This window comes from Alexandromys fortis, unplaced genomic scaffold, assembly GCF_014885135.2.
Source record: "Alexandromys fortis isolate MF-2015 unplaced genomic scaffold, M_Fortis_MF-2015_v1.1 scaffold_164, whole genome shotgun sequence".
Taxonomy (NCBI): Eukaryota; Metazoa; Chordata; class Mammalia; order Rodentia; family Cricetidae; genus Alexandromys; species Alexandromys fortis.
This window is the reverse complement of record NW_026068047.1, coordinates 3,652,778-3,667,769: the sequence shown is the minus strand read 5'-3', so window position 1 is coordinate 3,667,769 and position 14,992 is coordinate 3,652,778. Positions and strand designations below refer to the sequence as shown.

Here is a 14,992-nt window from a genome sequence, read left to right as displayed (position 1 = left end):
TACATGTGTCTTTATGCCACATGTGGCTGGTAATCCTGGAGGCCAGAAGCAGACATTAGATCTCCTAGGGCTAAAGTTACACGTGATTGTAACCAATACAGTGTGGGTCCTGGAAGTTAATGATGGATCCTCTCGAAGAGCTGCAAAAACTCTTATCCTTGAGGTACCCTCTTTCTCCAAACTCATAATTTGAGAACTGGCATCCTATATTAACAATTATATTTATTTGTATTTATCTTTTGGTGTGACAATAACATGGAGATTAAATGAATATTTTGTATTTGTGATTAATGATTTTCCTAAGTAGAAATTATGTATTTATAACTGTCCCCAGACCTTTAGGAACATATTAAAATTGTGAGGGGTTCATATTTTTTTCACATATACTTCTCACATTTTGTGTGTTGGACTGTATGAATTATTCTAGGGAGCAAAGAAGATTACAGGAGAGGACACTGAATATTTACCCCACACTAAAGATTGGAAGTTGTTCATGATTCTTATTTATTTTCTGTGATCATGTATTTTCACTTTAATAATATGATTAATTAACAAATGTCACACTTACTTGGGCGCTAAAGACCAAGGATAAGTGTCTTGTTATATAAAAACAGCCTACACTCTAAAAGAAGCAAAAATAATGTATTTGCCCAAAGTTGTTTCTATTAAGCAGAAGAACTCAGCATCAAACGCAGTGAGATGTAGGTCCTGAAAGGACAGCTGATGGCTCAGTTAAAATGGTTCAGCAAATGAAACAAGAATGCCCTTTCCGAGGACACTGTCTGAAATTTTATAGCTGCTGTAGACAGTTATATAATGAAACACATACCTTTTGAGCAATTGGATTGGTTCACCGTTTCCTAAATTCAAAATATTTGGGGTGGTTTGTGCAAAATTCTAATGTTAAAATAAAATGCCTAATTTGCACAAAGGCCCCAGAAAATTTCCTGTTTTCCCCATTAGTTTTATGCCACTGGATGTTGTACTATTGCTAACAATTTGATGAGGGCGACGAAGGGAATTAGTCCTCCAGACTTTGAAGGCTCACGGAGCTACGCCCTTTTGGAAGCATTTGATTTTTGTCTGAGGAATGTCAAAGCTGGCAATTCTGGGATGGCAATTTGTTTCTCCATCTGCCCCATACATTTAGACTTCTGTGAAGAATGGAGATTTTACCGAGCAAGCAGGCTTTTCATTTTGTGTGTTGCCAATGTGATTTTTCCAAGGAGAAGTCACCTGTATGTTGGGCTTCTATGGCTGCCCATATAGAATGGTTAAGTCCTTTGACAAGTCTGAAATAGCCGAAAAATGACAGATGAACAAATACTAGCTCAAACGTGAAGTCCGTGCTAGGGTAGATTACACTGCTCTCTGGTGACAAACACACTTTTCACACACAGGGACATCATAAATGCAAGGGTGCATTTGTCCAGTCACAGAGTCCGACTGAGCATCGAGGAGCAGGAAAGCAAGGGCTGACAGGGCAACTGAATGTGGGTGAGAATGAGTGACCTCCGCTAGAGCGGCCAGCTCTTCTGTGTTTAAAAGTTTGTTCTTTCAGTGTCTGCTGCCTTTTGAAATCTTGCATTGCATAATCTGATTTATCACTTGGCTGAGTAACGTAAATTCAAGTTGTTTCGTAATTTACTTTGAAATAGGAATAAGATTTGCAGCTATTAGGGGAATTCATTTGTCTAAGTCTTTGTCTCTTATGTTCAGAAAATTTATTAATGTAATATTGTAATCTGAAGAATTAATGTTGCATCATTTTCTCAATCAAGAAACAGTTAGAAGGAAGTTGTAGGGAAAACGAGAAGATTTCAGACAAAAGTAGGAAATCATTTCTAGTTTTCTTTAAAACACTGTCATCTCTCTTATTTGGAATATTCTGATTCTATAGACCCCTGATGAAGTTGTGTGTCTTTGGGTGAGTCATTTAAAACAATCCCCATTGTCTCAAATTTTGTGAGGAGTGTCATTGTTTGCAGAGTGCTCTTAAGGGAGGAAATCTATTCAAAGAAGTTGTAACAGCTCATGGTCTTCATGGAGAACTCGTTGGAGTTACCGAGTGCTATGAGAACAAGTGAAGTAGTGATCGCAGGTCCATCCTATTTGAGACATGTTTAGGTCTTTTATTCTTATTGCATGCCATTTCTTACAGTCTGGAATTTCACTAAAGGCTTTCCATAAGCTAATATTAATAAACCCCTGGAAACCATTAAAGGAAAACTAAGATTAACAAACTTTATCTTTTATCCAGACAGTGCCCCCACCCGACACCCCAGGCTTTTAGGTTAGTTGTGATGAGTGAGTACAGGGTGGGGAAGAGGGACAGAAAGAGAGGCAGAATGCTTCATGTGCTGGGGAGAAAAGCAGATCTGAAGAGGCAATGAGGAACAGGCTAATTTGGATGGCCTGATTGCCTCCTCTGGCCATGGTGATGCTCAGACCTGGGCTGTTGCCAAGAGCCATGTCCTGGTCCATGACCCTGATGCAGCAGTGGGGATCCGTGTTGATGTCTGTGACTCCTGTTGCCACTGAGGGTTCTGCAGACATGTGGAGTCTGGGTTACCACAGGCGTTGTCTCCATATGGCAGCACAGGGACCACGCCATCCAAAAGAGGGGCCACGCTGATCCAAGAGGCCTGTGCTGTCTCCCAGGATCATGCTGTTGTCCGAGCCTGAGATGCTGCTGGGAGCCATGTCTGGGTCCATGGTCCTGTTGCAGACTGGCTCTGAATTGACCTCCATGTCTCCTGTTGCTAGCAGGGGCCCTCGCAGCGTCTTACATTCTGGGCCATCACCTGTGGCCATTTTAGTCTTTGATGGTTAAGCTGTTGCCAGGATCATACGGACCTGGGTGGCTTGTGCTGCCACATGGGACAATAATGTCATCAGAACCTGAACTGCGGCCAAGGGCCATATCTGAGTCTGAAACCCTGTCAGTGGGGTCTGTGTTGATGTCTGTTACCATTGAAGGCTAAGCTGACGCCTGGTGTCTGGGCTGCCGTCTGGGTACATGTTGGTGTTCGAAGGCCATGCCACTACTGGGCCCTTGCCAATCTGGACAATTTACAATGCTAACTAGGACTGCAATGATGTCTGGGCCTGGGCTACTGCCAGAGACCATGTCTGGGTCTGTGTCCAATCACAGTGAGGGTCTGTGTGGATGTCTCTGGCCTGTGTTGCCACCAGGGGCCACCTAGGGCTATGTTAGTGTCCAGGTGGCCTGCTCTGCCATCTGAGACATAGTGCCATGTAGGCCTGGGCTGCTGCCAGGGGCCATGTCTGGATTCTTGGCTCTGTGGCAGTTGAAGTCACTGTTGAGGTCCATGGCTCCTGTTGTCACTGAAAGCAGTAAGGATAGGACTGCACAGAGCTGGCCCAGACCCTCAGTCGCTGCATCACTGGGGAGAACGCCTCCTGCTTCTCACCAAGTGCAGCACTTTGGAGATCGGGCCCTGCAACTTCTTTGGGTGGCACAATAGAGTTGCCCTTATTGGCAGGGGTGCAGGTGAGTCAGTCCTGAAGATGTGAGAGTCGGAGAACTAGATCCATGGTCAGTCACACCGTGGCATAGGTAAGGAAGAAATGCCCTCGTCACCCATCACCCCTCATCCATTACCACCTACCGCAGGCAGGAAAAGCTGGTCCCAGGGTCACGAGAGTGGGAGAGCTGACTCTGCCCCTCACCAGCTGCAGCACTCCAAAGAGCGGGATCTGTATCTTGCCTGGACAGCACAATAGAGCTGACACTCTGATGCTGTTGACAGTGCGCAGGTGTTCCCTGCCTCCACAAATGAATGTGGTAGCTTTGCCCTCTCCCCTCATCTGTCTGCCATAATGTGGATGGGGCGAGGGAGAGAAGACCTTCTCCCTCCCTTACCACCTGTGGAAGTTGAGCTAGCTGGCCCCGAGGTCTTGAGAGTGAGAGACATGAGACATGACACTGCCCCTCACTCTGGGCAGCACAGAAGAACCAACTATCTTGGGAAGGATGCAGGGGAGCTGACTCTAAGGGCATGAGAGCTGGAGAGCTGACCCCACCCCCATCATCTACCATGTAGTGTCATGGATGAAGGAAAGATGCCCTTCTTCCCTTGCCCCTTGTCACCTGTGGCAGGTCAAAGAGCTGGTCCCGGGGGTCACTAGATTGGGAGAGATGTCCCTGCTCTACACTGGTTACAGCACATGGGAGAGGGGGTCTTGCACTTCACTTTGGGAGCACACTAGAGATGACCCTGCTTGTGAGACGGCAGGTGAGAGGGTCCTGTGGACTTAAGAGCAGAAGAGTGGCCCCTTGCCCCCTCCCTCATGGGCCAAGTGTTGACATGGGTGAGGGAAATATGTCTTTCTCCCAAACCCCTTGCCACCTACGGAAGGTGGGAAAGCTGGCCTCAGGGACATAAAATTGGGTGGGTTATTTCTGTCCCTCACCAACTGCATAAATCAGGAGAGCAGGCCCTGCACCTCACTTGGGAGAAAGGGTAGAGTTTGCTTTAGTAGTGTGAGTGCAGATGAGCTGGACCTGAGGACTTGTGAGCAGGTGAGACCAGCTCTGCTCTTTGCTTGCCTGATGCATTGGGTGAGCCAGCTAGTGAGTGCTGGAAAACTTACCTGGGCAACTAAAATGAGGGAAAGTTAGTGGGTTGAGCAACACAGCTACAACCCAGAGGCTCATAACCAAGGCTATGAGTTATCCCTTCCCCAAATCCATCTCATCTATGAACTGCCGTAGTATGTTAAGGGGCCCGACCTGAAGATCCAAAGTTACAGGATGCCCATGACACTTGACAACATGATATCCAAGAGGAGTTCTGGTGAAGGCTCAGTATTGGTAGGGTAGCAGAGGCCAGAGGCCTCAAGCCAGACCAAAGATTCATTGCAAGAAACACTTACAACTAAAGACGTATGGACTAAAGGGTATACTGTGGGATTCGCTGGGCCACACTATAGTTTCACATAAGGATTTTGTTAGTTAGTTTGTTTTGGTTTTACTTTTTTTTTTCCAAAGGAGGTTGTGAGGGCAGAGGGTAAAAGAGGAGATGGGGAGATGAGTGGGATTGGGATGCATGACTAAAATTCACAAAGAATTTTTTAAAAAAGTTTTTTAAAGACACTTTATCCAGAAATTTGTTTCCTTTTTTTCTTTTCTATGGTGCTAGTATTTACAATTCTTTCTGTGGATTTAATACACACACACACACATATATATGTATACACACATATATATACATACAAAGTTATAATTTATAGTATGATTTTTAGAAAATTATGACCTATGTTCATGATAAATAATTAAGCATATTGATTAAATTCAGCTAATATAGGCCTAATAATTGGGTAGTAATAGTTGCTACAACATTATTAAGATTAATTTACTTGATTTTGTGTGTATGGGTGTTTTGCCTGAATGTATGTATATACACAGTGTGTATGCCTGGTGCCTGTGGAGGTCAGGAGAGGGCATTGGATCTATGGGACTTGATTGTACATAGTTATGAACAACCATGTGGGTACTTAGATTCAAATATGGGTCTTCTGAAACAATAAGTTCTCTTAATCACTGAGACATCTCTCCAGCCACATGTTACAATGTTTTTAAGCACCTCTCTATCTTCTAAGCTTGTTGAATTGTTTCCTACAGCCATACTTCAAATCCTTGTACCAAGTCTTAAGCTAAGATGCTAATCTGCAGGGGTCATCTAATTGTTGTAGTTAACTAATGAGTTCAGATGGAAATAATAGGGAACCCTAGTCAAATTTAAGTCGAATTCTCATAATAAAAACAAATCTCAGCACAATCATGTGCACACAGGGAGGATGAATTGAAGGCACTGGGAGATATTATCTACATGCAAAGACATAGTTTGGTATCTGATGTGGGATTTCCCTTCTGTATACTGTGAATATGTTTCAATATCATTGGTTAATAAAGAAGCTGCTTTGGGCCTATGGCAGCACAGAATAGAGAAAGGTGTGAACCCCAAGCAGAGATAGAAAAGAGAAGAAGCTAGAGTCAGAGAGATGCCATGTAGCATATAAAGGAGACAGATGCCCCGTAACCTTACCGGTAAACCACGAGCCTCATGGTAAAACACAAAATAATAGGAATGGTTAACTTAAGATGTAAGAGTTAGTTAGGAAGAAGCCTAATCTATTGACCAAACAGTGTTGAAATTAATATATTTTCTGGGTAATTTTTCTGGGTCCCAGCGGCCAGGAAATGAAAAAGTAGCCTCCACCTACAGGGATCTACTCAGAAGGAAAAGACTATTCAGAGTCTTGATCTTGTACTACCAGCCTCTAGAACTGTAGGGCAATCAAACCACACTGGGCAAACAAGCCATTTAGTGGTCAAAATCAGTTCTAAAGACTGGACACAGGCTAGTTCATGTTTCAACCTCATAGATATTTTAGCCTAATGAAATTAGTATTCACTAATCTTTCTAGTAATTTAGGAAGAAAAAGTGCAGCACCAGGTACAATGCAGTGTTCTATTTTGACTTGTATTTTGAACATACAAGAAGTTTCCCAAACAGATAATACTAAAATGCATATCTCATAAGAAAAGTTAAATGATTTGAATAGTGAAAGTATAATTTTTACAGGAAGAGTTTCTTGTCTTTAGCTCCTTAAGGCATACTTGGCAAACCAGTCTATGTAATTCTATCCATAAAGTTTCCATGTGAAGATATGCATATCTTTCAGATCCTGGAGCACATGTAAAATACTCATCCATAAAAGTTGGAAATATGATCTGTAACATGACCTTTGTAAAATGAATGGATAGTCACACAATTTTGTTTTGTAAGTATGCAAACTAAAACCAGAAGGAGGAATGATATTGTGATGGAAATGTCTCTTCTTGGCTATATAATAATAGTTATGATCTTTAGAATTTATAATTTAATATCTTTATGCACACCATAGACTAATTATTTCATGCTTTTATAGTAGTTACTCATGCTAAGCAGAAATGACTTAATTTGTGAAAACAAATTGGATTACCACATTAAAATTTTATTAAATCCTTTAGTTATTCTCCCAACAAAGCCAAAAAAAAATCTTGTTTCAAAAAATTTAGATACTAAACCTTTACACCTGAACTTTCAGCATAAACAAAGTTCTCGTTTTAGTTTGCTCCTTCTTTCTCACTTCCACTTTCTCCCAGTTACATTGCTGCAGTGGATTTTTGATGTCATGTAATATCCTCACGGGAGCAATTGAGTAAGCATCTAATGGGGAGGAGAATGCGTGCACTCTAAATCAAGGTCCTTTATTATACCCAGGAGATGCTACTGAAATGTCTGCAAGGCCAGAGTACACAAAGCAGGGATCAAGCGCGAGAGCAGACCTTGAAGCATTAGCTTTGCAGTTGCCAGTTTGCATCTTTTATTTTTCTTTTGGAGAAGGGACATTAATTTCCCCAGTTTTGTGACCTCAGGTGGAATTCCATGAATACAAAATTTATTCTATTTATATTTCACACAGCTGTAAAACAGAAGCTGGATGATACTTACCATGCCTGACAGCCGGACCAGCAACCTTTGTCATTTGCCACCAGTCCGTTAATGTAGTCAGCGCTATGTTCTAAAAACAGTTACTTCTTCATTCGAGCTGTTAATTAGCAGTCACATCTTATTTAATTTATGATATCTTAGTTGACTTTTGACATCAAAAATAAAATCGATTCTATCATGTTTCTTTAATGTGTTGGAGCTTTGATGAGTGAATTAACAATGTTTTAAATTAACAGTGTTAGATTTTCTGCTTTGCTCTTCAGATTGTGAGAAATACTTAGGCATGAAGATTGTCCAAGAGGTTGACTAGGGGCCAGTTCAATCTATATAATTACAATTCTACCTTTATTCATGATTGTTAAACTTTCAGGGAAGATTGATTTTTAGAAGCCCATTCTATCTCATCATCAGAGAAATCATAGCCATTATAGATACTTTGTATCATAATTCTTTTCTTTTAAAATTACAGAAAACCCCCCAAAAATGTGAAACCTGGAGAACTGTTCACAGTGTCAAAGTTTTAGGCAGTGGAAGCTGGTTTTGAACTGCAATATCATTTTCCTCCAGATGGTTACCCGAGGTATGGTTCTTCTGATATTAAATTTGTTCTGTTGAGTCCCTCCCACTCCACTGTGCACACGGACAAAAATTTTCTGAATCCATCCATGCAGTGATGCTCACCCACTCTGGTCTTACCATTTCATCACTGTAAACACTACACCAATAAGCATGAGCATGCAGTCATCCCCACAGTGAGCTGATTTGTATTCTTTGGGGTTACACACCTAAGAGTGGTGTGGTTTGAGTCAATGAACACAATGAAAGTAGCTTCTATGATGTAGTGAATAGCAGAGAAAATACCACAGCAAAACTCCTTACTGGTTAAGAGCCATATAAATGATTGAGACTATAAAGTAAATAAATATGTATCGACTCTGAGGAATTATTTACCCGATGCAGTGATTAGGTTTTGACAATGCTTCAACCATAGAAAGAAACCTGCTTCTATTAGCCGAGGCAATTTCTTCATCAATCCTCTTCTGAGTAGCTTTTAAGGCTTGATTATTCTCAAACTAAATGGTTTCAAAGTGTGATGATAAGGATGTAGCCTTATATGTAACATGGAAAATTGCAGTATGCCGCTCCTGCCAGCAGAAGAGACGACCGCAACAGGATTCTTCTCAGAACACACTTTATTGGAGCACTTACACTTGAGGTTGTAGAGAGGCAAAAGACCCCATCCCTGTGAAGCAGAAGAATATATACGGTGCCAGACAAAGCCCTGACGTGTCATCAACCCAATGGCTCAGGCCAGAATGGAGTGATCGTGCTTAAATTATGATTGGCCAGATCAGATGGCCAGATCGAAAGACTCCCCGCGCTGGGGGGGAGCTTGCACGCATGCGCACAAGTTGTCTGTCAAGTTTGACATGGAACAGCGACCGGCGCCCAGGCTCCGTGCCCCCGACATGACAGCGCCATGGCGCGCGCTACATCTCCGCGGGCTACAGAAAATCTTAGTGCAATTTTCAGAGCTCAGGATAAATTTGTTCTTGTAAAAAAAATGACAAGGCTCCTTAGGAAAGCCAAGAAACTGAATTTTATAATTGGTTTACAATTATATTAAAATAAAATCCAATGGAATGATTCTAATAATAAGAGTTGACCACTTTTAACTTCAAATTTGTCATAATAAGAATTAATGACAGTTTTCCTTTTGGTAGTGAGAAAGGAAGAGGCCATGGATTTACCTTCTATTTTGAATAATTTTTCAAACATGTCTCTGTAACTCAGGTCAAAGTACATAGAAAATTCCAACCCCAAGTTCACAGTGTGGGAATGAATTACACAGCAATTATTTGGAGATTCTAACATTAGATAGGTGAGTTCAAAGCTCACACATGCTATTTAACCAGCATGGTATCGTTGTTAAAATCGCTTAACTTTTCAGAGAACCTTGTTACCTATAAATCAGAATTATAAGTGAGGCACAGTTATGCACTTACATAGTCCCAGTGCTTGAGACAATGAAACAGGAGGATTTGAAGGGATTCTGGACATTGTAGTAAGAATCTACATGTCCTCATTCCCATACAAGATAAATATAATAACTTCATGAGGTAAATATTTTTGTAAAAATGAATGTCCTGACAGTACTTAGGTATCTCAAACATTATGATGCCACTCAGAACAGATATGCATACAACGTGGTTGAGCTAGCATCACACAAATTTCTTTGATTTTTCTAATACTTGTAATTTGCTTTCATTTCTGATATTCATTTTGAGTTACTTCTTAGCTAGAGATTATGTTTCAAGGGTGAATATCTAAGTTTTATGATGTGATTTATTGATGAGCTTAACCGTCCTTCAATGAATTTCTTTGCATCTTTGAAAAAAAAATTAGCTTTTCCCTACAGTGTTGATACATTCTTAAATTTTCTTCTCTGAAGTGTTGATATATTATTGAGTTCTCTTCTGTTCTGGTAAATTATTTGTCTGTCTTAGAACTGATTTATATTGAGCTGCTTTCAGATGAGGTAATTTGGTGTCTTTCTTGAGTTTGTTTTAATTATTTTCGGTGCTACTATATGAATTTTAGGATTAGTATATTGATTTATACTAAAAGTGATCTGGGATTTTCATTGTTTGTATTGAATCTGAGACCAATATGAATGAAACTGACACCCAAAAATTGCCAACTCTTCTGCATTATGCTCTTTTTTATCCTGTCCACTATCTAATTCCTCTAAACAACAATTTTGAAATTTTGCTGCATGTGTCTTAAGAGGTGTATGTCAGAGTAGTCCCTTGACATTTAATATTTATTTTATATTTTCTTTTTTTTGAAAATAGAGTTTTAAAAACAATGTATTCTGATTAAATTTCTATCCCCAGTTCTTCCCAATACCCCATAACCCCTCTCCATCTGAATCCACACCTTATCTGTATCTCCTTAGGAAATAAACAGGCAAAAATCTGTTATTTCCCTTCCCCAGAGAGAGCCATGCATCCTCCATTGATCCCTCCTTGTTTCTTAACCTCTCTGAGTCTGAGGATTATAGCATGGTTATCCTTTCTTTAACAGCTAATATCCACTTGCAAGTGAGTTCATACCATGTTTGTCTTTCTGGGTCTGGGTTGCCTCACTCAGGATGATTTTTTTTTCTAATGCAGAGACCAACAGATAAACATTAGGAAGAACTTGGGGAACCTCAAAGAAGAGAGAGTAAGGATTGTAGGAGCCAGGGACATCATGAAGACAAAGCCCACAGAGTAACAACTAAGCAGGGCTTACAGGGGCTCATAGGATTTAAACAACAATCACGAAGCCTGTATGGATCTGAACTAGGTCCTCTGCATGTATCTTATTATTATGTAGCTTGGTGTTCTTGTGGGACTCCTAACAGTGGAGGTAGGGGTATCTCTGACTCTTTTGCCTGTCCTTAGGAACCCTTTCCTCCTATTGGGTTGTGTCATTCAGTCTTGATATAAGAGTTTATGCATAGTCTTATAACTTGTTATAACTTCTTATAACTTTTTATTCCATGCTCAGTTACTATCCCTCCAAGGCCTGCTCTTTTTTAAAGGAGAACGGGGGAGGAGAGGATCTAGAAGAGAAGGGAGGTGTGTGGAAACTAGAAGGAATGGGGGGAGGAAAAACTATGATCAGGATGGATGTATGAGAAAAGAGTAATTTTTTAAAAAAGGAAATATTCTGCATTTTTGTGACAGTTGTTTAGCTTGGTTTTCTAATGGGACTCCTAACAGCTGGAACAGGAGCAGTCTCCAACTCTTTTACTGGTTTTTGGGACCATACTCCTTGTAATAGGCTGCTTTGCCTAGCCTTAACACAAACAGAGGTTCACAGTCTTACAGCATCTTGATATACCACATTTTGTTGATATGAGAAGACTGCACTTTTCTGAATAGAAACAAAAGATGAGTTCATGGGGTGGGGAGAGGAAGAGGGTAGGTAATGAGGAGAAATAATAGGAGGAAAAGAGGGAGGGAAAACTGTAGCTGGGATGTACTTTTCAACTTGTTTGTTTTGTTTTATCTTATTCTATTTTATTATTATCCCTTAGGTGCCTGTTTGTTTCTTTTTCTCTTTAAAAATAAATTTTTATTTATTTTACAGCCTGGATTGGTTCAAAATTTTCCATGTTAATCATTTGGATGATTAAATGTTACCCATTCCCAGTACTGAAAGCTTCATTTGGTTATGAAAGATTTTCAGTTGTGGCTTTGTCTCCATTGTTATTTTATGATTTCATTTAGATAAACTTCATGTAAGTATATACTCTAGGAAGCTCCTACCGTATTAGATTCCTTGCTCTGTAAGTTGGCAAAGCATACAGTCTTTGAACAAGGAGTGTAAGATTTGCAGCTTTCTCACATGTGCCCGCTACAAAATTAAAAATGATCCATTCTCAACTTCATCTTTTAAAACTAAAAAATGTATTTTGTAGTCTTCTTCCCACTAATATCTCATTTCATGAATTTAAGATGATCTCCTCACTGGTCTTGTTCTCTTCCTCTTCCTCCTCTTTCTTTCTCTTCTACCTCTTTTCCTTTACCTCCTCCTTTTTTTGTGTTTAGTAAGTATACTAATCTAGCAGTTCAGTATACTATTAATAAGGAGTCATGTCTACCTTCATTAAAATCACAGGAGTAGGTCCTGACCAACATTTTTCTAAAAACATTGAGCATATAAAATAGGAGAAAATGTAGAGATTTTCTATTCTCATGACTCACAGATACATTTTCAAGGAGCTTTAAAAATATAAGTGCCACCAAGCAGTGGTGGCACACACCTTTAATCCCAGTACTTGAAAGGCAGAGGCAGGCAGATCTCTGTGAGTTTGAGGCCAGTATGGTCTATAAGAGCTAGTTCCAGGACAGTCTACAAAGCAAAGCTACAGAGAAACCTTGTCTCAAAACCCATATATATACACATACATACATACATGTGTGTAATGTATGTATGTATGTATATATGTATGTATGTATTATATATTTGTGTTATAGCTTGAGCTCAGTATAATACAATCAAAATAGGTGAAGGCTAGATTTAGACATGGTGTCTTTTTAACACTTTCTAAACCATTCCAAATTCTGAGTTATTTATGAACTTCTTGGTTATGAATAATAGATTTGATCCAATGTCTGTTGTGTGTCCTCTTTGACTGTCCTTATGTTTATGAATCAGTAATGATAAATCCATGGATTTAGAAATGGTTCAAATTTGAAGTCTTTGCCTTCATTTTAACTTCTTTTTCCCTTTGTTTTTAAATTCTTCTAGGCCTTAAATTATAAACACGTGAAATTTGTATATTTTCCCATACCTCATTAGTTCTTACTCTTCCTATCTCTAGATTTTATTCTAAGTAGTTCCTGCAGTTCTATGTTTCAGTTTTCTAATCTTTCTTCTTCAAATACTGATCTGACTTGTGCATTTTTCATCTTGAATATTATAGTTTTCAGTTCTAGAATTTTAATTTGAATATTTATTTTGAAATGTCTATGAATTTTAAAACCTATGTTTCTATGCACGAATAGCCACTTCAATATCCTTATCTATCTGTGTTGACTTAAATTGTATATACCTGTTGTGAATCATGATTTCCTGTTTTTTTTAATTCATGGTAATATTTTTTATTGAAAATAAGTTGTGAATTTTGCTTGGGTATTGAATATTTATGTATTGACACGACTGTCCTTGAGCATCATTTCTTGCCTGATGTATGTTATCACATATACCATATCTCACATATTTATTTAATTCAGCTTGTTTTATTTTAGACAACCTTGTCTCTCAAACTGCCTCTTGGGCAGTTGTTGAAGTTGAAGAAGACATCTCCCATAGCAAATCAGCTGCAGTCTTTATATTACAGAACAGAATAAAAGCACATATTAAATCACACAGAGAAAAATATAGTTTTTTATATATTGAGGACTGGAGAGAAAATAGATTTTTTCCTTAGAAACCTTGAATATAATTGTTTTATATTCTTGTTTCATATTCTTGGCATGAAGGAAATCAGGGTGGAGCAAATGGGAGTTGAGCAACAGTGTAATGATGAAAATCATAATATATTTAGTCTGTTTTTCTCCTTTGTCTGGTTTTCATGCTAATCCACTTGGTGCAGAGAAGCATTTATGCTCTTTTAAAGTTCTCTGTGTGGATGTGATTGAAGGTATGTGGATATACTAAGTACCAGCTGATGTGGGTGAAATAGACATTTGAAGCTGTGATCAATTTTCAGGGTTGATTTATGAATTTAGATTAAAATATTTTATATTACAAAGTACATTACCTATTAGAAAGACCAGTATGTCTCAAACAGAAATGTGGGCCCACTCACTGTTTCTTAGTACAATTAGAAATAGTTGGCTACCTGACATTGGGAGATTACCGTAAATGATTCTGTGATGATATGGTAAATAAGTTGTCCTGTAGGAACAATGGAGAAATAAAATCACCAGAACACTGGAAAAATAGAAGTGCATTTTAAATTCACATTTTTCTAGTGTAAGAACCAAGTTGGTCAGAAACAATCATGCTTGTTGTGTGGTAGAGTGTTAGAATTCACTTTTCATCCTATAAAATGTGACTTGTCAATTGATTTTTGTTCTGAGTAACCGAGTTCTATGAACTGGTGTTCGTGAATACTCAGAATTCCCTTTGTTAGTTTTGTTATTTGCATTTTTTGTCATAATATTTGAACTCAGTTTAATTTGCTTGCCTAATTCAAAATGGACCTTTGATGCCTAAACTTAACATTTGAGACTTTCAGGGAGGAACACTGTGACATGTCACCTCTGATGCTGGACCGTACGGGACAGCCTGCTGTGAGTACTGCAATCCAAGTTTATCCCCTCCTGCTGAATCTGTGTTTTGAATTATTTTTCCTGTCAATGTGTTAGTTCTTTTTTTTCCAAGTTGAACCTTACTTTATTTTCTTTACTAGGGCCCATTCTGCTACTCCAGCATTTCCCACTTCAGTATCATCTGCAGAATGCATTAAGACCCTGTTTACTCCTTTGCTGAGGTCTCTGAGACACAGAGCCTCATAGACCTGGGGTCAGTCTATGCATTTGCTTTTCTTCTTGCACCATTCACTGCACTGGCTCATATAGAACTCTGTTCCACCTACTAGAGGATTTCCCTAGGTGAGGAGTTTCTTATTCATTTCCTTAAGCAAAAACAGAAGTAGAAAATAGAAAATATGGTAATAATAATGAATTTCCTCTTTCCAACTTGGAGTAAAACAATCTGTAAACATCTATAAATTATCTCCCAGTGTGTGTTCAGAAATGGGCTAAGCAAAATATGGGAAAAATAGAAGGAAATCTTTGGTGCCTTCCCTTGAGTACCCTACAATCTAAATAAGAGGGAACATCTCTCTCTCTCTCTCTCTCTCTCTCTCTCTCTCTCTCTCTCTCTCTCTCTCTCTCTCTCTCTCT

At 39.2% G+C, this 14,992-nt stretch overlaps 1 long non-coding RNA gene across 1 annotated transcript in view; it reads left to right on the top strand.

Annotated features, from left to right (window-relative positions):
• The first annotated feature begins 14,284 nt into the window (after window positions 1-14,284).
• The window catches only part of LOC126486620 (uncharacterized), a 27,197-nt gene continuing 26,489 nt past the window's right edge, over window positions 14,285-14,992 (top strand). Inside the window, exon 1 of the long non-coding RNA XR_007588171.1 lies at window positions 14,285-14,377. This is a non-coding gene — a long non-coding RNA (uncharacterized lncRNA). The remainder of the gene's footprint in view (window positions 14,378-14,992) is intronic.